At 52.3% G+C, this 23641-nt stretch overlaps 1 non-coding gene and 1 pseudogene across 1 annotated transcript; both read right to left on the bottom strand.

Annotated features, from left to right (window-relative positions):
- Nucleotides 1-469: 469 nt before the first annotated feature.
- Nucleotides 470-588, bottom strand: LOC115833067. The gene has a single exon (XR_004028520.1). It is a non-coding gene; the product is annotated as a U5 spliceosomal RNA (small nuclear RNA).
- A 19293-nt stretch (nucleotides 589-19881) lies between these two features.
- LOC101177340 lies at nucleotides 19882-22575 on the bottom strand (annotated as a pseudogene).
- Nucleotides 22576-23641: the final 1066 nt, after the last annotated feature.

Raw genomic sequence — 23641 nt, 5'->3', positions numbered from 1 at the left:
GTGGATACCCTATGGGCAGTTCCAGGTTGAAACTGTCCCCCTCAAGTCATCGGTCAAGTTAAAAGGAGCACACACCTCGATTCCTCGTGTAAGCAGTTCACAATAGGGTTCCCGCTCCTAGGAGAATCTAATGCCTTGCTTGCTGCCCTGACAGCAGGCCGACCTCAGGCGGTAATGCCCAGCCAGTTACCTTCTGCCGGTCAGCAGCTGGGGTGTAAAGACTACTGGTGTAATTAACCAACAAACCCTAGTCTTCTTGGTCAAAAAGCAGCAAGCTAACCTTCACATTTTAGTGTTAAAAATGCCCAGAACCACAATAAAACAAGCAACACATACCTTAACAATGCGAAAATCCGTAAGACACTTGGAATCCGCAGTCCTATAAGCGAAAAAAAAAAAAAAAAGCTTGAAATCAGTTCTTTAAGCATGCCTACTAACGTTAAATCTGTTTTTTCAAAACGTTAAAATAAGCCCTGCTGAAAAAGCAAGGCCTCAAAAAATTAGTTTAAGACTCAGAGTTGTTCCTCTCCACGGAAATCTTTAGTAAAAGGCGAAAGATTTATACGATCTGAAGAGAAACCAGAGTATGTGTTGAACATTCGGCACTCAGCTTTCAGGTAACAGCTACTCCCAATACGTTAATGGTAACTTTCTTTCCGTCCAAAAGAGCCATTGACTTCAGCCTTTTCCTTCAGACAATTCCGGGACAGCAATCTCGGTTTCGGGAAAGATAGGCTGAAGGAAAAAGGGGAAATAATTTTAAAGACGAACGTTATTTGGTGCGCAATGCATTGTGGGTATGCAAATATCTCACCAGTCACTCTCCAGTTTCAGGAAATACCTTAAATGGTTCATGCGTTTTGGCGCTGTGCCTGAGGCCACCACCGGGGGGCAGAGCAGAGTCTGGTCCCAGAAGAAAAAGGCTGACTTTATCTGCTTTACTTACAGTGGGCGAGCCGTTAGGTCGGTGCAAAAGTAATTGCGGTTTTTGCAACTTAATTGCACAATTCACCTAATAAGTAAAGAATTTTTTTCAACGTGTAAAAAAAAAGTTATCTTGGCTGGACTCCGTGGCTCACCCTTGTAATCCCAGCACTTTGGGTAGCTGAGGTGGGCTGATCGACTGAACTAGAGGTTCGAGACCAGCCTGGGCAACATGACGAGAGACTGTCTCCAAAAAAAAAAAAAAATTCTTACACTTTTAGCCACTCCAGACCTACTGCAGGCCTGGGGATTGGGCCCAGCCCCCTGGGTCTGAACTCATCCTCCATGTGATTCTGATGGGGGCTACATTGAGAACCTTTGTTGGGCAACTGTTCTGCCTGAAATATGGAGAGTGAGGAGTTTGGGAGACACATTACTGGCTGAGCAGGGGAAGGCCTGAGAAAGGCTGTGAAATGAGGAGAGAAAAGGCCAGGGAAGGTCCCTGGGGGATGGTGGCATAAAAGGAGGGGACAGTGCAGGAGCCTATGAAAGAGATTAGAGAAATTCAGGGAGGCAGGAGGAAAACCTGGACTGGGAGCCGCACAGAAACCGGCAGAGAAGTTTCCTGGAGGGCGCGGTGGCTCACGCCTGTAATCCCAGCACTTTGGGAGGCGGAGGCAGGCGGATCACCTGAGGTCAGGAGTTCAACACCAGCCTGGCCAACATGGGGAAACCCCGTCCCTACTAAAAATACAAAAATTAGCTTGGTGTGTTGACGCGTGCCTGTAATCCCAGCTACTCGGGAGGCTGAGGCACGAGAATCACTTGAACCCAGGAGGCGGAGGTTGCAGTGAGCCGAGACTGTACCATTGCACTCAAGCCTAGGTGACAAGAACAAAACTCCGTCTCAAAAAACAAACAAACATACAAACACCCCTTTTAATCCTTCTCTCTCCTCAGCTTCCCCCTCTGCAACTCACCATGTCAGCCCACGACATCCCAGGGGCTTCCTTGAGAGGCCAGACGCCCTCACCTTCCCAGCCCACCTGCAGCCGCATCTGCCTCATCTTCTGCCTCCTCGCATGAACGGCCCTCCTCCTGGGCTTTGAACCCCAACTCCACAAAGATGGCTCCCCTCCCATGCAGTCCCCCAGCAGCACCCTCCGTGTCCCTCCCACTGTGGTCTGAATGTCGTGGCCCCTCACACATCCACAGGCTGAAATGTAATCTCCAAGGTGATGATATTGATAGGTGGGGCCTCTGGAAGGTGATTGGGTCATGGATGGGATCAGTGTCCTTATAAAAGGTTTGAGGGAGCAAGTTTGTCCCTTTCACCCTCCCATCAAGTGGGGACACAGGGAAGGTGCCGTCTATGAGGAACAGGCCTTCACTAGACAGCAAATTTGCTGATGCCTTGATGTTGGACTTCCCAGCCTCCAGAATTGTGAGCAATAAATAACTTCCTGCTGTTTATAAATTATCCAGTTTAAGGTATTTTGTCATAGCACCTGAACTAGGACACCCCCCCTACTGGCTCATCTTCTAGACGATAAGTAGGCTTCCTTATCTCCTAACCTGAGAGAGAGAGAGAGGAGTGAAGGAGGAAGTGGGGAAGGAAGAAAGACTTCCTAAACCTCATCACCATCAGCCACAACAAAGCAAAGCACTTTTACTTTGTATTTCTATTTTAGAAAAAAAATCTGATGGAAATCTAGTAAAAAGAAACTTGGGGCCGGGCGCAGTGGCTCAGGCCTGTAATCCCAGCACTTTGGGAGGCCAAGGTGGGCGGATCCCCTGAGGTCAGGAGTTCGAGACCAGCCTGGCCAACATGGTGAAACCCCGTCTCTACTAAAAATACAAAAATTATCTGGGCATGGTGGGCGCCTATAGTCCCAGTTACTTGGAAGGCTGAGGCAGGAGAATCGCTTGAACCCAGGAGGCAGAGGTTGCAATGAGCTGAGATCGTGCCACTGCACTCCAGCCTGGGGGACAGAGCAAGACTCCGTCTCGAAAAAAAAAATTGTCTCTAGAAAAACTGCATTACAAGATATGCTAAAGGAAGTACTTCAGGCTGGGCTTGGTGGCTCACGCCTGTAATCCTAGCACTTCGGGAGGCCGAGGCAGGTGGATCACATGAGGTCATGAGTTCAAGACTAGCCTAGCCAACATGGTGAAACCTCGTCTCTACTAAAAATACAAAAATAAGCTGGGCATGGTGGTGAATGTCTGTGATCCCAGCTACTCAGGAGGCTGAGGCGGGAGAATCACTTGAACCAGGGAGGCGGAGGTTGCAGTGAGCCAAGATCGCGACACTGCACTCCAGCCTGGGTGACAAGAGCAAAACTCCATCCCCCCAACTCTGCAAAAAAAGGAAGTACTTCTGGCTCCTGTCTGAAAGGAAATGGCGTAAGGTGGAAACATGTTCGTGAAAGAATTGAGAGCCCGGAAAGGGTAAACACATGGCTAAATGGAAAAGACTATTTTTTTTTCTTTCAAATATCTTGACCACCTGGTAAATTTGTAATCTTTTCTTAATTTCTTTAAAAGACAATTGTTTAAAACAAAAATATTGGGAGGTTGAGGCAGGAGGATCTCTTGAGTCCAGGAGTTTGAGGCTGCAGTGAGCCGTGATTGAACCACTGCACTCCAGTTTGGATGAAAGAATGAGACCCCGACTCAAAAGCAAAACAAAACAAAACAAAAAACAGACTGGGTATGGTGGCTCACACCTGTAATCCCAATACTTTGGGAAGCTGAGGCAGGAAGATTGCTTGAGCCCAGAAGTTCAAGATCAGCCTGGGCAACATAGGGAGACCCTGTCTCTACAAAAAAATAAAAAATTATCCAGGCATGGTGGTGCACGCTTGTGGTCCCAGCTACTCGGGAGGCTGAGGTGGGAGGATAGCTTGAGGCTGCAATGAGGCATAATCACACCACTGCACTCCAGCCTGGATGACAGAGTGAGACTCTGTCAAAAAAAAAAAAAAAAAAAAGACAGGCAGACAAGCGTACCTACTGAATATCTTAATTTATATAAATTCCCTGAATAGGCAAAACTATCCAATGATGATTGAAGTCAGGACTGGTGGTTCCCTTTGACTGGGATGAGGCAGGAGGAAGACTTCTGGTAGAGGTGCTAGAAATGTTCTGTTCCATGATCTGATTCCCTGTAAACATTTGTCAAGCTGTTCACCTTATATATAAATATTTCATAAAAACATTTTTACGTGTGTAATGCCTTAGTACAACAATACAAGGTTTGGTGAAGCAAATATGGCAAAATGATGAATTTTTACAGGGGTTCTTGCACCATTTTCTTGTCTTTCATGTTTTTTTTTTTTTTTTTTTTTTTTTTTGAGACAGGGTATTGCTCGTCACCCAGGCTGGAGTGCAGTGGTGAGATCATGTCTCACTGTAACCTTGAACTCCTGGGCTCCAGCAACCCTCCCGCCTCAGCCTCCCAAGTAGCTGGGACTATAGGAATGCACCACTATGGCCGGCTTTAAAACATTTTTTTTTTGAGACAGAGTCTCACTGTGCCACCCAGGCTGGAGTGCAGTGGCTCACTGCAACCTCCGCTTCCCAGGTTCAAGCGATTCTCCTGCCTCAGCCTCCTGAGTAGCTGGGATTACAGGCACGCACCACTACGCCTGGCTCATTTTTGTATTTTTAGTAGAGATGGGGTTTCACCATGTTGGTCAGACTGGTCTTGAACTCCTGACCTCATGATCTGCCTGCCTCGGCCTCCCAAAGTTCTGAAATTACAGGCATGAGCCACCATGCCTGGCTTAAAATTTTTTTTTTAGAGATTACGTCTTGGGTTTTGCTCTGTTGCCCGGGCTGCTCTCCATCTCCTGGCCTCAAGCAAGCCTCTGGCCTCAGCCTCCCAAAGTGCTAGGATTACAGGCATAAGCCACTGCACAGGGCCTGAAATTTTTGATTATATATATATATATATATATATTTTTAACTGCAGTAAGCATATGTCCCAGCCACCAGTCAGAATTCACATATGCTGTTATTCTGCCTGTGCCCAGGGGAAACTGAGGCTCAGAGGACTTGCTCGAGATCGCACTGCTGATCAGTGATCACCAGATCAGGCAGTCTGGCTCTGGAAGTGGCTTGCTTCATCAGCCCCTGATGCTTCTCCCTTCGTGGCCTACACAGGAGAAGGTGTCAGCGGGACTGGGTCCTGGGGACTTCTATGTAGACAGAGGACTGGGGGACACTGATGCCTCACTCTGGGTATAAACTTCCCTCCCTTCTTCCCTCATAGGTCGCGGCCAGGGTCAATGAGACCATGTCTGCAGTGTGCTGGGCAGAGGATTTGACACATAGCACACACTCGGTCTATGTGAGCTGTGGGGACAGCCCTGGATTGCCCCTTTTCCTCCCCAGAGCTGAACTGCCTGTCCCTGCCAGGTTCCTGGGGTCAGGGTGAGCCCTGTCCCCATCTCCCCATGACTGGAGGCTGTGCCAGCAGCAAGGCTGGGAGAAGGAAGATGGGGAGGTTTATAGTTGCAACGCTCGCTAATGGTAATGATAGGTATGAAAATTTCAGGCTGATGGAAAATAGGGATGACATGATGCCCCAGATGGCTCCTCTGTTCTCCTCTCTAAATTCAAACAGCCAGGACATTGTGCAGAAAACTGCCTTGTTTCCATGCACAGCAACTAGCTAGGCTTTCTCCTGGTCTGGCCCTTGGCAGAAGACATGCCTTTATCCATGCTTTCATCCATCCATCCGTTCATCCACTCACCCACCCATGCATCCATCCACCTACCCACCCATCCACCCACCCATCCACCTATCCATCCACCTACCCATCCATCCATCCATTCATCCATCCATCCATCCACTCACTCACCCATTCATCCATCCACCCACCCACCCATCCACCCACCCCTCCACCCACCCATGCACCCATCCACCCACCCCTCCACCCACCCATGCACCCATCCACCCACCCCTCCACCCACCCATGCACCCATCCACCCACCCCTCCACCCACCCATGCACCCATCCACCCACCCCTCCACCCACCCATGCACCCATCCACCCACCCCTCCACCCACCCATGCACCCATCCACCCACCCCTCCACCCACCCATGCACCCATCCACCCACCCATCCTCCCATCCACCCATCCATCCTTGCAAGATCAGTTCCCTGCTTTGAGCCTTCCAGCTGCAACTTTCTGAGGTTCTAGAAGGAGGAATACTCACCCCTGCTCATGGGGTCAAGTATAGGAGTGAATCGCCTGCGAGATGCACTGACCCCCTCCCTGTCCCCCGTTATATCTCACCCCAGTCTCCCCAGACATACTCTGGGGATGCAGGGTGCACTGGAGGGCGCTGCTACAGCATCTCCAGCAGGTGGCGCTGGAGGCTATCTCCTTACCTGGGCGACACAGCATGCTTGTTGATTTGGGAAGGAGCAGGCTGACCAGGTGTGGGAAGACAGGGCAGTGGCCCAGCCCAAGGCCAGGCTGGGTTCTTCCCCACCCCACACCCCAGGCCGGTAGGTGAGACACAGAACTCTCGGAAGAGATCTTGGTCCTTGGGTGGGTGCTCCTGTCTGTGCAGGAGGCCTGTCCCCCATTTGGTTTGGGACCAGTATGTGGTGGTTTGAGTCAACTCACTCTGTCTCTCCTGAGAGTTTTGCCCAGGGCATAGACTGCAATTACACAGACCTCAGTTCAAATCTCAGCTCTGCCTCTTAAAGGCTGTGTGATCTTGGCCAAGTTGCTCTGTCTCTCTGGGCTTCAGGTTGCTTACCAGTAAAATGGGGTAATAATGCCTATTGTGAGGTCAACATAAGGGTTAAACGGGTCAGCACCAAATCGTGATAGGTGGTCAGTGAGTGCAGGTTCCTTCCACCATCCATGGGCCTCATGTTGGTGGTCCTGTCAGCTGTCAGAGCCCAGCATGGGGCTGTATTCATGCTACACTGTTCCCGAACAAGGACAGAATTGGGCTTCTAATAAGACAGGACTGAAGGGTGGGGTGAGGAAAGTTCCAGAAACTGCTACTCACGCCCACAGACAGCTGCACTAATAGCTGCCCCCTCCCTCTGGGGACTTGGGCAATCACTCCAACTTTCCAGTAACTTCTGCTTCTTTCACAATAGGCTGGAGGGATAATTCTACCTAAAAAATAATTGCTTTGCTAGGAAAAGCCTGGCAAGTAAAACCTCATCATGTTACCATGCGTCAGGGATTAAAAAAACAAAACAACAAAGCCGGGCACAGTGACACACATCTGTAACCCTAGCTACTTGGGAGGCTGAGGCTGGAGGATTGCTGGAGCCCAGGAGTTCGAGGGCAGCCTGGGCAACATAGTGAGACCCCTGTTTCTTAAAAAAAGCTAAAGAAAAGAAAAGAACAAAACTTAGTCCTGGCTGGGTGAGGTGGCTCACACCTGTAATCCCAGCACTTTGGGAGACTGAGGAGAGTGGATCACCCGAGGTCAGGAGTTCGAGACCAGCCTGGCCAACATGGTGAAACCCTGTCTCTAATACAAACACAAAAATTAGCTGGTACAGTGGCAGGTGCCTGTAATGCCAGATACTTGGGAGGCTGAGGCAGGAGAATTGCTTGAACTGGAAGGTGGAGGTTGCAGTGAGCGGAGAAAGTGCCATTGCACTCCAGCCTGGGTGACAGAGCGAGACTCCATCTTAAAAAAACAACAAGAACTCAGTCCTACAGGTGGGCGATTTCTGTTTACTTCCCTTGGAAAGGCTGAGTCTGTCCCCACAAACTGGTGCTTGGGGCACCTGTATCTAGGCAGTGAGTGATTAAGCCCCGGGAGTGGGTTGGCAGTAAAGCCGGGAGTCCTGTGCCAGGGGAGACACTAAACAGGTGTTTCCAATGTGTGTTTGTGTCCTGGGTGTTCAGAAGCTGGAGATGAGCTGGGGAGGTTTGTCTTTGGTCCCAAGTAGCTTCTCCTAGGCCTCTTTCAGGGGACCAGGAATGCCAGGTGGTCTCGAAGGCAGGGTCCACAGCAAACTGGTTTGCTCCTGTCCTGCGGCTGGGATGGGTAGGATGGGAGGCATCTGGGCTGTGCTTCCCCCACTGGAGGTTTGAGATCTCAGAGCTGTGGGACCCCAAGAAGTGGGCAAGCTCCAGTGACATGAGGACCCTATGCAGGGTGAGGAACCAGATTGAGTGAGACACAGGAAGCCCATGGATGGGGAAGGGGGCCTCTGAGGTGGGGTAGGTCTCAGTCTGGAGCTCCTGGGAGTGACGCTGGAATCCGTTCATCACCGACGCCCGGCGGACTCTTCTTTTCTGCATTCCACTGGCCAGCCCCAGAGAGGTAGGGGCCGTCTTTGGACCTGCAGAAATCTTCGTGTCACATGCCCCATCAGCACCTCAGCAACCTTATCTCCACCGTTTGCTTTTCTCTAGGTGCTGAGAGTTCAGGTGACAGGGGGTGGGTCAGCTCTCCTGGTGAAAAGTGCAGAGAGTGGCTCCCAGTCCCACGAGCTGCCCACCCCTTCCCTCGCTCACTACACAGCCTTGACATAACAAAGCAGAAAGGGCAACCTTTGGAATCAGAGACACCCGAGTTTATTTATTTTTCTTTCTTTTTTTTTTGAGACAGGGTCTTGTTCTGTTGCCCAGGCTGGAGTGCAGTGGTTCAATTATAGCTTGCTGCAGCCTCCATCTCCTGGGCTCAAGCGATCCTCCCACCTCAGCCTCTCGAGTAGCTGGGACTACAGTTACACACCACCATAGCTTGGCAAATTTTTTCTTATTTTTGTACAGATGGGATCTTGCTATGTTGCCCAAGCTCGTTTTGAATTCCTGGCCTCAAGCAATCCTCCCACCTTGGCCTCGCTGGGATTATAGGCATGAGCCACCCCATCTGTCAGCACTGAGTTTAAATCCATGCTCTGCCACTGCTGTGTGACACCTGCAAAGTGCTTCGCTCATCTCGGCCTCAGTTTTCCTAATCTATCAGATGGGCACGGCCGACCTGCCCAGTCTGCCTCACAGAGTTAGAGTGACAATTATACAAGACACTGGGCTTTGCAAACAAGAAAAGCATCATCTCACAGCACATGCTACCTCTCCATCTCTCTCCGCAGCTGAATACAGGTTGCAGACACATTTTATTTGAAACTCTCAACAGTAAAAAAAATTCTAAAATTTTTGCCAACATTAAAAAAACAGATACTTACCTAAGATTTTAAAGATATCCCTCTGTCTCTGACAATACAGGGGCATTCCCACAAGACAGTACTCAAGCACACTGAGCTGCTCCCTTCTCTAGTTCCCATAGCCTCCCAAATGCCCGGTGTGTCCTCAACACCTAGGCCAAGGGTCAGGTGTTAATTGTTGAAGGGGGCCTGCCCCTCCACACCTGCGGGTATTTCTCGCAAGGTGGAGACGACAGACTGAGAAAAGAAATAAGACACAGAGACAAAGTATAGAGGAAGAAAAGTGGGCCCAGGGGACCGGTGCTCAGTAAGTGACGACCTGCACCGACCCCGGTCTCTCAGTTCCCTCGGTATTTATTGATCACTATCTTTACCATCTTGGCAGGGGGAATGTGGTGTGACTATAGGGTGATGGTGGGGAGAGAGTCAGTAGGAAAACGTGTGAGCAAAGGAATCTGTGTCATAAATAAGTTTAAGGAAAGGTGCTCTGCCTGGATGTGCACGTAAGCTAGATTTATGTTTAACTTGACGTAAACATCTCAGTGCAATAGAGAGTAACAGAGTAGTATTGCTGCCATCATGTCTCACCTCCAGCCATATAGCCGTTTTCTCCTACCTCAGAATAGAATGTATGGTCGGTTTTATACCGGGCCATTCCATTCCCAGGGACGTGCAGGAGACAGATGCCTTCCTTTTATCTCCACCGTACGTAGGCCTTCCTCTTTCACCAATTCTCCTCAAGCAGACCCTAGTGTCGGGCTGAGGCCTGTAAGGTCTTTCCCTTCCCACGAGGCCACATCTCAGGCTGTCTCGGTGGGGGGGATGCCTGGACAATACCCAGGCTTTCTTGGGCAGAGGTCCCTGCGGCTTTCCACAGTGCATTGTGTCTCTGGTTAATAGAGAATGGAGAATGGCGATGACTTTCACCAAGCATACTGCCTGCAAAATCTCGGCCCACTGCAAGCTTCGCCTCCTGGGTTCACACCATTCTCCTCCCTCAGCCTCCCGAGTAGCTGGGACTACAGGCACCCGCCACCACGCCCGGCTAATTTTTTGTATATTTAGTAGAGACGGGGTTTCACCGTGTTAGCCAGGATGGTCTCGATCTCCTGACCTTGTGATCAGCCTGCCTCGGCCTCCCAAAGTGCTGGGATTACAGGTGTGAGCCACTGCGCCCAGCCTGAAAACATTTTAAACAAAACACATCCTGCACAGCCCTAAATCCCTTAAACCTTGAATCAATACAGCACATGTTTTTGTGTGTTGGGTTGGGACAAGAGTTACAGAGTAACAGCATCTCAAAGCAGAACAATTTTTCTTAGTACAGATAAAAATAGAGTTTCTTATGTCTTCCTTTTTCTGCATAGACACCGTAACAATTTGATCTCTCTTTCTTTTCCCCACAATTTGTCACCTGGCTGGCTTCATTCATTATACCACTCACCTGGCCCTTGTAGGTGTTTGGGTTGACAACCCCAACTTGCTTTATTTATTTATTTATTTATTTATTCATTTTTCTTTGAGACAGAGTCTAGCTCTGTCTCCCAGGCTGGAGTGCAATGGCACAATCTCGGCTCACTGCCATCTCTGCCCCCCGGGTTCAAGCGATTCTCATGCCTCAGCCTTACGTGTAGCTGGGATTACAGACGCATGCCACCATACCCAGCTATTTTTTTTTTTTTTTAAGTACAGATAGGGTTTCACCATGCTGGCCAGGCTGGTCTTGGATTCCTGACCTCGAGTGATCCGCCCACTTTGGCCTCCCAAAGTGCTGGGATTACAAGCGTGAGCCACCGTGCCCGGCCCTTGGCATAATTTAAATGGGAAGCCTGGTGTTATTATGACTGTCTCTGGTCATTCCAAGGCTGGGCACCCGCTTCTGGCTGAATCATGACCCCTCTCTTCTTGGTGCACCCCCTGGCCCTGCATGTGTACCTACCCACCTGGCACTTTCAGAAGAGTGGCTGTGACTCACTTAGACAAAAACTGCATTTTCCTGTCCTGATAGTTGAAACTGCTTGGATGAGCCTAGACAATTTAGGGATTTGAAGGAGTTTCCCAAGCCCCTAATGTGTTCTTCCCTGGCTGAGTGGAGTGAGCCAGCCCCATGGGGCTCAGCGCCCCGGTCTCCCCACCATCACCTGCACCAGCCTGTCTCTGTCTTCCCCCTTCCCACCCCATCGTGATCAATGGGACAGGCCCCCAGGTTGCAGGGCATGAACCCATCGGAGGAGCCAGACCTCGGGCCCTGAAGGGAGCTCTGGCCATTCACAGTCCCTCCAGGGAGCCCCTGGGTGTGGGATTTGGGCTCTGACTGCAGCAGGAGGAGGCCCAGGAAGGCCCCACCCTGGCTTTTCTCCTTTGCAATGTGTCTCTTTCCCAGCAAAATATGGGTCCTAGTGGCCAGTGTCCCTGGGAGCTGTCGAATCAAGCTTCCTGGATATCTGCCACTCGGCCAGCTGGTGGCACCTTTAGAAAGCTTTTTCTGCTGCTGAGAACATGAGTCTGTTTAGGAAAAGGCTGCTAGATGAGCCCTCCCAGGTCCCAACACACTGCCTGGCTGTTGCCTGGGATCACCGTCTTTGCTCACCTCTTGGCTAAGCTTCAGCCTCCTTCCAAGAATGCTTCCTGGATATCAGCCCTCTAGAGTTATGTGTCTTCATCTGCCCCTAGTTTTCTGTGTGACTTCAGGCAAGTGGCACAACCTCTCTGCTCTATTCGCTTAGGACGCCTAGAAGAATCTGAGCAGAGCACTCTGTGGAAGGGACTATGACAGAGGCAGTGGAGAGAGGGCTGGTGCAAGGAGAATGTTTATGTGGCAGCACCATGAGTACCATGAGGCCGAGGGCTGGGAGCCAGATTTCCTGTGTTCGAATTCCAGTTCTAGGCCGGGCTCGGTGGCTCACACCTGTAATCCCGGCACTTTGTTAGGCCGAGGCGGATGGATCACCTGAGGTCAGGAGTTCGAGACCAGCCTGAGCAATGTGGTGAAACCCCATCTCTAGTGAAAATATAAAAATTAGCCAGGCGTGTTAGTGCATGCCTGTAATCCCAGCTACTCGGGAGGCTGAGGCAGGAGAATCAATCTTTGAACCCGGGAGGTGGAGGTTGCAGTGAGCAGAGATCGTGCCACTGCACTGCATCCTGGGTGACAGAGCAAGAACCTGTCTCAAAAAAACAAACAAACAAAAACAAAAAACCCACCAAATTCTGGTTCCATCGCTTGGCAGCTCCATGACCTTGGGGACAATTATAGCACCCACTGCACAGGGTGGCTGAGAGGATTAAACAAAATCACGCAAGAGACGCACTTGGCACCATTGAAATGTTCAGGAAAGGCCACTGTTAGGATTGGTAACTGAACAGCACAGAATCTGCCAAAGGAAGAGAGGAGCTCCTGGGGCGCAGGTGTCAGCTCACCCAAGATTCCTACAGGTGGAGCTGCGGCTATGAAGCCTTGATTTCCAGGGGTTGGGGACCTGGATTTGAGTCACTTTCATCTGTGCCATGCCTGAGCACGGCAGACCCCCAGGGAGGAGACGGGAGTGGGCTCTCGCAGGACCCCTGCCAAGGTGAGTGCTGTGAGCTGCCCTCCCAGAGGTGAGTTCTCTGGGTCCTGCCACACAAAACACATGGCAGGAGCTCGGATCCCTCCACCCAAACCCATACAAGGCCTTGGGCCTGTGCTCACCAACTCAGATCACGGGGATGCAGGGGGTTCACCTTCTCCAAGGAAGGGCCAGGGACACAAGAGAAAACAGGGAGCTATTTCGAGAAGGTGTCAAGGCTGGGACACTAAAATTAGAGGCCTCGTTCCTAAAAAGACATTGGCGCCAACCAAGGCCTTGAAGAGGGGCTCTTCAGCACGGAATGTGACCCCAGGAAGCACGTTCACAATTCTGGACAATGAGGTCAGCCTGCAGGGCGCATGGGACCGCCCAATGGCCGGTGGTCATGGGCACCTCTCCCCCCACCAGCCCCACCTGCAGAATGCTGGAGCTGGCTCCAACCACTTCCCGTCTGCACTGAGCCAGCGCAAGGGCAAGCGGACAGAGCCTCACGTTCCCGGTGCTGCTGCCCTTCCAGGCTGCCTTCCTTTTTTGACTGTCCTTTTGGCTTCTTATGCTTTCAGCTCCATTCTGGATGTGCGTCAGGGGGTGGGATGCAGAAGAAGCAGCCGGCTTGGAGGCTGGTGTTCCTGGAGGCTGAGGGCGGGATGGGGGGAAATATGAACCAGGGAGGGGCCTGGTATCCCCAGCGCAGGTGGGCCTAGGCCGCTGTCCCCCAGGGACAGGGAAGCTCAAGACTTTCTTTCTTTTTTTTTGAGGCAGAGTCTTGCTGTGTCTCCCAGGCTGGGGTGCAGTGGCACGATCTCGGCTCACTGTAACCTCCATCTCCCAGGTTCAAGCGATTCTCCGCCTCAGCCTCCTGAGTAGTTGGTATTATAGGCATGCGCCACCACACCCCACTAATTTTTTGTATTTTTTAGTAGAGACGGGGTTTCGCCATGTTGGCCAGACTGGCCTCGAACTCCTGACCCCAAGTGATCTGCGTGCCTTGGCCTCCCAAAGTACTGGGATTACAGGTGTAAGCCACTGTGCCCAGCCAAAGACTTTCTTTGTCTCCTCCTCTGGCCTCAGAGGAAGCTGGGGAAGTCCTTACAGAGCCGACTTCCTGGGGTGAGGCGCCAAAGGGGTCTTAGTCCCACTGCTCGGAGATGGAGGCAACTCCTCTCTCTCCTCTCAGGGCACCGGCCTAGAGTCCAAGTCTTCATCATTTGCCTTTCCTCTTAGCCCAAGGTGTTTTCCCAGGGGAGGGAGGGTGGCAAATTTGATCCTGTCCCCATACTCCTGTTTAAATTCCCTTAGCAACTGCTTATGGCTCTGGGATGGGGTCTGAATTTACCACCATCTAGAAGGCCCCACAAATTCCAGCCCTGCCCAGCTCTCACTCCAAGCCCTAGACCCGTGACCATCTCTCCTGTTTTCCAGCACACCAAGTTCACACCCTCTCCTCCTCGCTCAGCTGAGTCCTACTTACTCAATGTAATGTGAGACAGTGTAAATGTCCCTTCCCTAGAGAGGCCTGCCCAGGCCGGGACATTAGGCTCAGGCTTATTGCCATCTGTTCTGGTATGACCCTTTTTGCTGTGTGCTGGTGCTCCCCATCAGAACATCAGCTCCATGGAACCTGCCCACTGTTGTAACACCAGTGCTTGGCACAAAGCCGGGGCTCAGAGACACACGTTGCCCTCGTTGAGGTGGAAACCAAGAGGGAAGTGCCCTGATCACTCTTGGACAATGGGGGCCTAGAAATGCAGGGAGGTGGCTGTGCCCTGTCACAGACAGGCTGCCTGGGCAAAGGAGACTTGGTCTACAAAAGAAGGCCGGAAGGATGACACCATGGGAGGGTGCACTGCTGGAATGGGGCTTGGGGACAATGTCCACCGGTCTCACCCACAGGGCTGCCCGTGGCTCAGTGGTCAGCCCCAGCAGGTCCCTGTCCTGCCCTGCTCTTTAGCCTGACTCCATGACACCTCCCCAAGACCAAAGCTGACAAGCAGATGGGCCTTGAATCAGGCTTGGAGGGTGAGCTGGGGTTTCCGTAGCAAAGGTAGAGGGAAGTGCTTAGGAAAATGACGAACACGTCTCCCCAAAGCTAGCATAGTTGTTCCCCTCTGAACCCCCATACTGTCTCCTGGATATGAGGAGAGATGGCTCAGTGCCTGTGGGGGCTCAGAGCCTGACCCTCCCTACCCCAGGTCCCCCTGTCACATGCTTAGGTTTGTTAAACACTCAGATGGGCACGGTGGCTCATGCTTGTAATCCCAGCACTTTGGGAGGCTGAGGAGGGAGGATCGCTTGAGTCGAGGAGTTTGAGATCAGCCTGGGTAGCATGGCAAGACTCTGTTTCTATTTTTTTTAATTAAAAAGTTAAAATTAAAAAAAAACACATTCAGAAAAGCTGTGTTGAGTTGAATGGAGCTGCATCAGCTTTGCTTGGCTGGCTCTCTCCCAGCTCCTGCTAAGACACATTTGTCTGGGGCAGTTCTGGTTTACGTACATCCATTGCAGGACTTTTAATACAACCCATGTCATACCAACGCATCCTGGTTTGGAATTTATGTTACATGGTTATGCTATTAGGTCTAAATATGTTCATGTGGAATTATCTCTAAGACACTTTAGTAATTAAATAACTTAATAATTTAAGTAGTACAAATATGCAAAAAAAATTGCATGTGCTTGTGCTATAGAGGAAAATTCATGAAGGAGGCATAAGAAATTGATCAGTGATGCCTGGGACAGGAGTAGGTGGGAGCTGAGGGACTGGGAGTTCGATGAGAGGGATTTACCTCTAATTGTGCGTCCTTTTCTATATATACAGGATATATAGAACCATGTATATATACATGTGTGGGAGTTTTTTTTGTTTTTTGTTTTTGTTTTTTTAAGACAGAGTCTCACTCTGTCGCCCAGACTGGAATGCAGTGGCGTGATCTCAGCTCACTACAACATCTGCCTCCCGGTTTAAGTGATTCTCATGCCTCAGTCTCCTAATAGCTGGGACCACAAGTGCATACCACCATGTCTGGCTAATTTTTTGTCTTTTTGTTAGAGATGGGGTTTCACTATGTTGCCCAGGCTGGTCTCAAACTCCTGGCCTCACGCGATCCTCTGGCCTCAGTTTCCCAAAGTGCTGGGATTACAGGTGTGAGCTGCCATGCCTGGCATGATTTCTACTACTTTTTGAGAAAAGTAATAAAAAAAAGGGCCCAGCACAGTGGCTCACGCCTGTAATCCAGTGCTTTGGGAGGCTGAGGCAGGCGGATCACAAGGTCAGGAGATCGAGACCATCCTGGCTAACACGGTGAAACCCTGTCTCTACTAAAAATACGAAAAATTAGCCAGGCGTGGTGGCGGGCGCCAGTTGTCCCAGCTACTCGGGAGGCTGAGGCAGGAGAGTGGTGTGAACCCAGGAGACAGAGCTTGCTGTGAGCTGAGATGGCGCCACTGCACTCCAGCCTGGGTGACAGAGCGAGACTCCATCTCAAACAACAAAAAAACAAAAACAAAAAAACCCCCACTGCCCACCCCTCACCCCTCTAGCTTGAACCCCCAGGTTTGTATTATACGGCTTGGGGCTTCTTACTTTGTTATTTTTCTACCACTGATTTCTGAGGTTTGGTGGGAAACTTGGTGAGATCTGGGCTTTGTAATTAATAAAATACAAAGCAAAAAACCCGACAAAACATGTTTGGTCTTTCTCTGTTTTGACTACACATTCCTTGAGGGCAGGGACATTTGGGGGTCACCTTTGTCCAACAGTGGTGAGTTCATGGTAGGTGTGAACAGGTGTTTGCTCAACTAAGCCCAGGATGGTGAGAAGGGCGAACGGGTCCCTCACCAGCAAGAGCCCTGGAGGATCTCTTAGGGGTGCCTGTCCCTGGCTGCCTGCCCACCTTTTCCAAGAGGGCTTTCTAACTCTCCTACCAGGGCCGGCAGACTGGGTCCAACCTGGAGCCCGCCTGGTGGGCTGTGGTGAGTGGAGGTTTTTCACGCCACGGGAAGTAGCCCAGGCTTGATGAATGACGGCTTCCCGAGCGAGGGATGGAGAACAATGTACCCACTTATGTGCGGGCACAGGTGATCCTGGCTGGAGCAAAGACTCTTGTAGTTTGCTTCCTGCTTGGCCGTGACAATGACTCAGGCTCTTAGCCCCATGCACTTGCACACTCCCCTCAGGGCCACATGGGATGGGCTGGAGAATCCCAGGAATGTGTTGGAGCTGCTGACAGCACTTCATGCTCTGCGTGTGATCGGCCCATGTGACTTCCTCAGGGAACTGTGTGCCTGGTGGGCTCCAGCACCCCTATCCTGAATCTCCCAGGTCTTCTGAGCCCCAGTGCTGGTGCTGAAGAGCAGGATGGGGTTGGGGGGATGCAGAGATGAAATTTAATGGGCAAATCTGCTTGCCCATGGCCACTCCACTTTGTTCTTCATCCAGGGAGGGGTGGCCTAGGCATGGTGGCCAGGGCTTGGCGGCCAGGGCTTGGCTGTGCACAGGGAACAGGAAGCCCTGAGTGGGAGTGGCCAGGGGAGGGGGGTGGCGCTCACTGCCTACAGCAGGTGTGGCCGTGGTGCTGACAGGTCCAGCTTATCAGGGCTGGAGGCCCAGGCTCCAGACGTGCAGGCTGTGGGGCTTTATCAGCCTTTAGAGCGCCAGAGTTTGTGGCAATCCTGCCAGCCATGGGTGCTGACAGCCAGGAGCTAGGCGGAGTACAGCTTCCTCCCTAGGCCTCCCTGCTCCCAGCCTCAAGGCCGGGGTGCACATTGCAGGGACATTTGAGGAGAGGAGAGATGGCAGGGAGGAGAGGGAGGAGGAGATGGGCCCAGAAGCTTGTTTCTCCTTCAGAGATTTTATTTATTTTATTTTTAAAGGAAATGTCTCTGAGTTATATATATATATATATATATTCGTTTTTTTGTTTGTTTTGTTTTGTTTTTAAAGACAGGGTCTTGCTCTGTTGCCTAGGCTGGAGTGCAGTAGTGCGATCACAGCTCACTGCAACCTCGACCTTCCGCAAGATTTTAAAACATGTTTATACCTTCACAAAAGCTGACACCTGCTTACTGCAACAAGTTAAATTATTTTAAAAGGGCTGAGGAGCTTTGAGGGGAGAAAGGAGGAGGTGAATGAGAGGGGGATGGAGAAGCACTAAGAACAAAAATCCAGCCCCTTCCCCCTTTCCCCAGCTGCCTCCTAAGCTGTCTCGGAGCTCTCCTCGAGCTGCCCTCCGTTTGAGTTTCCTAAACTGTCTCGAAGCTCTCCTTCTGCCTCTGTGTGAGTTTCCTGTGGCTGCTGTGTTAAATTGCCAACAACTTGGTGGCGTAAAACAAGACAAGTGTATTATCTTATAGCTCCGGAGGCCAGAAGTCTAAAATCAGTATCACTGGGCTGAAGTCAAGGTGTGGCAGGGCCGCCCTCTCTGGAGGCTGTCAGGGGAATCCTTCCTGGCCTTTGCCGGCCTCTGGTGGCTGCAGGTGTTCCTTGGCTTGTGGCCGCATCACCCCAGTCTCTGCCTCCATGTTCACACTGCCTTCCCTGCTTCTGTGTGTGGTGGTGTCGCCCTCTGCCTCCCTCTTGTATAATAACACCTGTGATCATATTTAGGGTCCATTGCATAATCCAGGATGATCTCCCCATCTCCAGAGCCTTAATTTAGTCACCACTGCAAAAGTTTAGTCACCTCTGCAAAGTCTGTTTATTGCCATATAAGTTGAGATTCCCAGGTTGCAGGGATTAGGGAGTGGACGTCTTTGCAAGGGCATTAATTAGCCCACCCTACCCTCCCTCTCCAGCCCCACCAGCCTGCCAGGGCTCCTCAAACCACTACATCCCTTCCACCCCTGCCTCCTCAAGCCCTGGCTTTGGCTCTGCTGGGATGCTCTTCCCTGAACCCTGGCTCCTCCTTATTCCCCTGAGCTCAGTTGAAACATCACCTCCTTGAAGACAACCTCTGGCCCATTCCAAGAAAAGAGGTGTGCCCAGTTACCCTTTGTGCCTGGCACATAGTAGCTGCTCAGTGCAAAAGTGTTGGTGACTGAGAGGCATAGAAACCTGAGCACTCGACAGCCCTGAAGGGGAAGCCGGGCTTCCTGATGCCTGGAACATTCCTTGAGCCTTTCCTTGCCTTTGTTCTCCCATACCTGGGCAGAGGCCATCCATGTTGGGCAGAGTTCGAGGTCTATGTCTGCACTGGCCTAGGCCTCAGGGGATGGGGCCTTGGTTTTTTTCCCACCAAAGCCCATAGAGTAGGATAGGGTGGGGAGGGGAGGGGAGGGGAGGGGCAGCACACATGTCTAGCTTTCGCTGCGGGCCCTAGACAGGAAAGGTCACTGAAGGGACAGAGTCCCAGCGTCCAGCTCAGCAACATCTGGCTCACGGCCTGCCTTCCCAGCATGTCCCAGAGGCCCTCAAGGACAGAGCGGCAGGTGACAGCACTGACATTAGTGCCAGACTTCCTGGCCACTGCCACCCACCGGGAGGGGCTTTGGGGAAGGCATCTGGCCTTTCTGTGTCCAGTATAATAAAAATAAGAGCCGACTTTTATGGAACACTGACTCAGCTCCAGGCTCTGCTCATTCAGTCCTCGCAGTCACTGAGATAATGGACTTCAGTGTGTAGAACCATTCGTGGCAGCTGATATGTGCCCAAGAAACACTGACTTATTTCCCGGGGGCTCTTTGAAGGCTCTTGGTGTTTATCTGAACACAGAAGATGGAAGGGGGGAAAGATGGAGGGGGGAGGGAGGGAGAGAGGGACCAGGCTGCAGGGTCAAATGTCCTGAAATAGGTGCTTCACTTCCCTGGAGGTGATCTGTGGATGATTTGTCTTGCTCTGGATGATTTATTTATTTATTTATTTATTTATTTATTTTTTTTTTTGGCGTTAGCTCTCTGTTTATACAGACTCTGGTTCTAGAAACAACTCGCCTGCAGCCAGCTGGCTGGACCAGCACACGCTGACAGAGCTGGGCTATTTACAGGCCCATTGCGGGCTGTACCTTGGTCACCTCCAGGGACGGTGCTCAGCTGTGACCCCAAAATAAGTTAGGGCCAGTTGGGCGGGGCGGGGCGGGACAGGGCTGGGGGCTGTATGCACCATGTGCTGGGGGCTCAGGGCCTCAATATTGTTGAGGGCTGGGGCAGTAAAGATGGCTGGGGCAGCCCTGCCCACCCCTAGTGGTCAGTAACGACCGGAAGCAGAGCAGCTGGGCAGGGCCAGGAGGCTCAGGTGTCTGACAGGCAGCTCTGGATCCCGTCCACCCACTGCTGGGCCAAGGGCATATCCTGGGCACAGCTGTTGTAAATGCAAAGTGTTGTCTTCACATCAAAGAAGCCTTCTCATCCACGGTCTTAGGGCGTGCCAGGTGCCACAGCCTCCACCTCCGCCAGTCGATGACACCCTTGCACTTTGTGTCCACACGGTGGTTGTAATAGCACAGCTGGTGTTGGTCTTGGCCAACATGAACCAGCGGGCCTTCCAAGCCTTCATGAAGACCCCCTTCTTCTACAGAGTGCCCTCGTTGGACCCGTTCTCACTCTCAGCTGTCTGGAACTGGCTGCACAGGGTGCTGGTGCTGCGACGGGCAGCCTGGCAGGAGCCAGATGCGGTTGAGCCACTACTCTGGTCGCTGTCCAGGCTAAGGCTCACGGTGGAGCGCACGGGCCCCTCCTGCAGTCACACACCCAGCAAACGGTGGTGGTGGGGGGCAGTGGACACTAGAAGGGAGCTAGGGGTGCCGTTTCCGTCTGGCCAGCCTTCCAGGCGCTGTGCAGCCTTCACCTGGTCCCAGGTGTCCTTCCATCACTGGGGGCATTAGCCCAGCTCTGTCTCCCGCCTCTGCAGCTCCTCCAGCAGGAGTGAGATGGCATCACGCTGGGGTCAGGGGCAGCTGTCGTAGCAGGGCCACACCACGCGGTACCTGTACTGGGAGCGCCTCCGTCAGACCGTTCTTCCTCCGGGGGCTCAGGGGGCCCCTGGGCCAGTTCCCAGTCATAGGGATGGCTCTCGGCCAGCATCTCCTCAGTGTAGAAATCCCACATCTTCAGATTGGACACGTAGCTGTAGGGCTGTAGGAGCTCTGTGTCCTCGGGTACATGCATGTAATTGTAGAGGGTGTCCTCTTGCTCAGCCGGTCCACATATTCCCACAAAGACCTGCACAGCAGCTAGCCCCTGTGTTCCCCTTTCTCCTCATATAGCAGCCCCAGCTCAATGCTCTCAGAGTCAGAGTCAAGTAGGAAGGTCTGGAACTGCGGGACATATGGTGGCACCTGAGGAACCTGAGGTAGAACTGGCTGAACTCAAACTCCACGGAGAACTGCAGATGGACCTGGTGTTACGCAGTCCAGGAACTACAGGAAGGCAGGTGTGAAGCCGATGCTCTGCCCAGCCAGGGTGTGGGCTCCACGGTGGCTGAAGGGATGACTGAAGGACAACCACTTCTTCTCCACTAGCAGGCGGAAGCCCTCCAGTGTGCAGTAGAAGGGGTCTGAGAGCAGCTGCACCAAAGATACCACCTGGGAGGTGATGTCCCAGCCATCCTCCAGGCCCACCGGCACAGAGGAGTCTGAATCCAGGGGCTCCACCACCAGCACTGACACCTGCAGCAGCTTGTGGATTGGGGTCAGCCGCTCCGAGTCCTCCAGCGAGCGCAGGAAGGAGGCTGGGCTGGGCTCAGCAGCGGGGCAGCCTGGGACACATGCCTTCAGCAGCTTCTTGAAGTTGGCCTTCACCTGCTGTTCCTCGAATACCTCAATGGGCACCAGCTCCCACTGCTGCAGGGGGTCTGGCCGCATACCTTTGAGCTGGGCTTTGTTCCCGAGGATGTAGAGGGCTGCTCGCTGCAGCCGCAGGAAGCCCGGGTGGGCGAGGGGGCCCTGTTGCCTGGGGTGGGGCCAGCACGTCTCTGCCAGCTAACCAGGAGCCCATATCAGTGCCAAGCCCACTGCTGCGCCCGCTGGTCTGGACACTGCCCCACTTACTTCGGGGTGCAGTCCGTCTGGAGGGCAAGGGTGCCATGGGGTTGGACAGTGTGATGACCCTGGCGCTGGGGCGGGGAATGTGACTGCCCATGTGAGCTGAGGAGAAGCCAGAGTAAGCATGCTGCGTCCCAATGCGTCGGCATAGTGGGGCATGGAACTGACCACAGCCTGCAGGTACTTCTCCTGCTCCAGGCTACTAGAGTCCACCTAGGACTGGCCTGGAGGAGGTGTGTTCTGGGCCTTGAAGAGGCCGAGGACACCTCTGCCCTGCAGGCCCCCAGAGCGCAGCAGCACTGCCTTGGACCACCTGCTGCACCAGCAGACCACGGGGAAGCGGTTCTGGCAGTAGCAGCGGGACACCCACTGCAGGGTGTTGTCCTGGAAACCTTGGGGCACGATCAGCAGCCCCGGGTAGCTGCAGCAGTTGGTGGTCAACATGCGGTTGACCATAGAAATGCGGAAGGGCTTTGGCCCAGCTCAGGCTGCTGTTCAGGGCGCCCAGCCCGAGGTGCTGCTAGCTACGGCAGCAAGCCTCTTCCACCAGGCTGCTGATGGTCATGCGGTCTGAGGGCTTCAGAGCTGAGGACGGGGTCAGCGTGCTGGGCTCCAGCTCCTCTGACACTGAGATCTTGTCCCCCTGGTCTTCAGGGGGCAGCTGGCCCCAGTGCTGCCAGCTTGCGGGGTTGTACTTCTTGCGAGTGATATGCTGGCGCCCGATGGTCTTCTTGGCATTCTTGACCAGGTTGCGGGACAGGGTTCTGAGGGAAGGACCCTTGTCCTTGGTGACTCGGGGTGGCCAGCCAAGTGTATAGGCAGAGCCCAGGGTGAATGCCAAGGTGGCTTTGACGTCCGGTGGGTACCGCAGCTTATGCAGCTGCCTGCGGAAGTTGCTCTGGATGATTTTTAAAGCTCCCTTTGGCCAGGCGCAGTGGCTCATGCTTGTTATCCCAGCACATTGGGAGGCTGAGGCAGGAGTATCCCTTGAGCCCAGGAGGTCAAGACCAGCCTGGGCAACATAGGGAGACCCCCACCTCTACAAAAAAAAAAAAAAAAAAAGGTTAGCTGGCTGTGGTGCTGCACGCCTGTAGTCCTGGCAACTCAGGAGGCTGAGGTGGGAGGATCACTTGAGCCCAGGAATTCGAGGCTGCAGTGAGCTGTGATCATGCCACTGCCCTCCAGCCTGGGTGACAGAGCAAAATGCTGTCTCTGAAATAAATAAATAAATGGTCCTCTTCATTCTTGCTTGTTCATTTGTTTGTTTTTGAGGCTGAGAACAGCGGACCTGTCTTGGTGACAGGGACCAGCCTGCGGGCATGAAACTTAAAAACTCACCCAGACAGAAGGAACTGCTCGCTCCCAGAGCACGGCAGACAGCTCTGCTGGAACTGGGATCTAAGTCAAGCAGGGAGTTGCGTGGTTCTTGAAGAAATGGCTTGAGTATGACCCTCACCCCAGAGTCAGAGACAAAAAAAACAGACTGATGGCTGATGGGCTCCCGAGAACAGGAGTCATCTGTCACTTACGATGAACAATTATGTATATATATATATATCTAAAACACATATTTACATGAACACACACATATATATTTACATGAACACACACGCACATACATATATGCATATATATGTATCTGTGTGTGTCTGTATATTTGAGACAGAGTTTTGCTCTGTTGCCCAGGCTGGAGTGCAGTGGTGCGATCTCGGCTCACTGCAACCTCTGCCTCCTGGATTCAAGCCATTCTCCTGCCTTAAGCCTCCTGAGTAGCTGGGACTACAGGCGTGTGCCACCACACCTGGCTAATTTTTGTATTTTTAGTAGAGATGGGGTTTCATCATGTTGGCCCGGCTGCTCTCGTACTCCTGACCTCAAGTGATCTACCTGCTTCGGCCTCCCAATGTGCTGACATCATGAGCGTGAGCCACCGCGCCCAGCCCAAATGGTATTTTCAAATGAGCTCTCTAAGGTTTGGAGTTCTGTCCGAAGCTACTTCACATCATGCT

This window comes from Nomascus leucogenys, chromosome 24 (genome assembly GCF_006542625.1).
Source record: "Nomascus leucogenys isolate Asia chromosome 24, Asia_NLE_v1, whole genome shotgun sequence".
NCBI classification, from domain to species: Eukaryota; Metazoa; Chordata; class Mammalia; order Primates; family Hylobatidae; genus Nomascus; species Nomascus leucogenys.
Note: the sequence above shows the minus strand (reverse complement) of the source record. Positions and strands in the feature narration are given on the sequence as shown.